This window comes from Pristiophorus japonicus, chromosome 8, assembly GCF_044704955.1.
Source record: "Pristiophorus japonicus isolate sPriJap1 chromosome 8, sPriJap1.hap1, whole genome shotgun sequence".
In the NCBI taxonomy this organism is placed as follows: Eukaryota; Metazoa; Chordata; class Chondrichthyes; family Pristiophoridae; genus Pristiophorus; species Pristiophorus japonicus.
The window spans coordinates 110,384,072-110,386,879 of record NC_091984.1 but is presented as its reverse complement, the minus strand read 5'-3'; positions in this window follow the sequence as shown (position 1 = coordinate 110,386,879).

The window sequence follows — 2,808 nt, the reverse complement described above, 5'->3', positions numbered from 1 at the left end:
GCTTGCATTATCATGCCTCAATACGCACAGTATTAGCTGCATCCCTCAGCACACTCCATTTAAGCGGCCGCCGAATAGCCCTGCCGCCTACAACATTGGCAGGCTGCTGCTGGTTGTTGCCATCTTGATGGACATTCGGGGCATCGGCAGGCTCCTGTTCCTCCTCCTGCTTGTCCTCCCCCTCCTCCTCGTCCTCTTGAGGTGGGCCAGTGATCCTCACTGGCAAGGCCTGGGCCCTCATGATGGCCAAGTTGTGCAGCATGCAGCACACCACAATGAATAGTGAGACCTGTTGAGGGGAGTATTGAAGGCTGCTTCCAAAGTGGCCCAGGCTTTGGATTCTTTGCTTCAGCAGCCCTATAGTTTGCTCTATGACATTGCGGGTGGTGGCATGGCTCTCATTGTAGCATTCCTCTGGCTCTATTGTGGGGTTGCAGAGGGGGTTCATTAGCCAGGTGGCCAGGCCGGTTCCTTTGTCCCCAAGTAGCCAGCCTCAGCCTTGCCAAGGTGGCTGAAACAGTTGAGGCACAGTGCTCTCCCGCAGGATAAAGGCATCATGTGCGCTTCCAGGATAGTGAGCATTGACTGCGAGGATGCGCTGCGTGTGGTCGCACATCAGCTGCACATTTAGGGAGTGGTATCCCTTTCTGTTTTTGAATACCTCTGCATTCTGGAATGGTGCTCACAAGGTCACATGCATGCAGTCAATTGTTCCTTGCACCCTTGCGAAGCCCACTATCCTGGCAAACCCACATGCGCGGTCGTCCTGTTTCTCCCTGCTCATTCAACGGTTGTAGAGAGACTGTGTGATGTCGCGGATGCAGCGATGTGCTGTGAATTGAGAGACGATGCTTATGTCCCCTGATGCAGCCTGGAATGAACCAGAGGCATAGAAGGTGAGTGCAACCGTGACCTTCACTGCGACGGCAGCGCAGTCCTGGTGCCGATGTAAGGCTGCAGGTCTGCCTGCAGGACATGGCATATCTCTGTAACGACCTCCTTTTGGAAGTGTAGCCTTCTGACGTACTGCTCCTCGGACAGGTCCAGCCGTGGGGAGTAAGGCCTCCTGCCCTGACATCTAGGGGCTCTCTTCCTTCGGCTATCGACATGGCCAACAGCCCTTCTCTCTTCACGATGCTGGCGAACAAGTAATGCCCCCATTAAAGTTTCAGAAGTAAGTTTCTCTCAAGCTCAACTGGTATGTCTGTCTGCCGCTGCAAACTCAGAGGCTCACCACCGTGCTGTAAATGTTTCGCTGTCTGTTGCCTCCGAGGGAAATGCTTCCTCATCCCTTTAAGAAGCCACAAGTTAACGACTCTGCAAGCCTGTACCGATGATTTTTCCAGACGTTTTCCAGACGTTGTTCTTGGCGGCTGTTAAATGAGGCAGCCGCACCTAATTTTCCGACAGGGCCCCAAGCATGTGCATTGCATCAGGAATACGTCATGATCGGAGTGATCGTCAGCAGCCAGGTTTGCGTCCCCAGTGAGCCTCTAATGAATTTTTGGTCGGAGCACTATACACTGCACTCCCGGTCGGTAATGTCTTACGCTCCCATTAACGTCCCCTCTGGCCGCAAAATGAGACATTAGGCAAACAAAAATCCAGCCTAATGATTTTGGTTCCCAAAGTTCAGTTGGAGGAAATTTTAACTCATCCATGACTTGATATTGGGCAGGCAGTCTGACAGCACAGAGGTGGCCATGGGATCTAGAGAAGAGGACAACCGGTCAACAGCATATATATAATAACCAGGACACGCCTGTGGATAATGTCAGCAAAGAACATTATTTAAATAAGGAAGAGGAAAGGGGCAAGGATTAGTCTTCCATGGACTCTGCAAGTGATTTTGTGGGAACGGGAAGAGGAGCCATTGTTGAAGATGTGCTCGCTGTATAGAGACAAGCCACAGAGCTGGACAGTGATAAAAAAGAATGGCAGGGTCAACTACATAAAATGCACAGAGAGGTCAAGGAGTGATAATTCAGCATGGTCACAGATGCAGAGGATGGGTACAGGGCTTCGAGGAACTTTTTTTTAGGAATAGCGGATATTAGTAATTGGATAGCAGATCAAAATAACAAGTGAGCCAAAGATTGATTCTTTGAGGGTGGAAAAGGATGGAGATGCTGCCTGAGCAAAGGCAGCCTTTAACGATGTGGGAAAGCATGGAAGTGAAGATGGACAAGCGAATGGGTCAGAATTGAGTAAGGGAGGGAGCAAGGGAAAAGGGGGTGGGACTGATGGAAGATAAGCTTGGAAAAGGCAGGAGGGAAATGGGAAAGAGGAGGGGGGTGTAGGGCAAGTGAACAATGGGAAAGATGGGAAAAGGGGAAGGTGGTGGCAAAGTCAGTTTTAGAGATGAAGAAGTCCATGAGCTCTTCGAACTTGGTAATGAAGGCTGGGTCCAATCAGGTGGGAAAAGGAGTTTGAGGAGGTAATTTATCACGGAGGAAAGGAGCCTTGGGTTGTACTTGCCCTCTGGATGATCCTGGATCAATAGGGACATTAGACTGGGAAGAGCACAACATGATAGTGCTGAGCTAAATCTGGCGATGATTGACTAGACCAGCTAAATACCACGTACATAAGAACATAAGAACATAAGAAATCGGAACAGGAGCAGGCCATACGGCCCCCTCGAGCCTGCTCCGCCATTCAATAAGATCATGGCAGATCTGATCATGGACTCAGTTCCACTTCCCACCCGCTCCTCATAACCCCTTATCCTCTTATTGTTTAAGAAAGTGTCTATTTCTGTCTTAAATTTATTCAATGGCCCAGCTTCCACAGCTTTCTGAGGCAGCG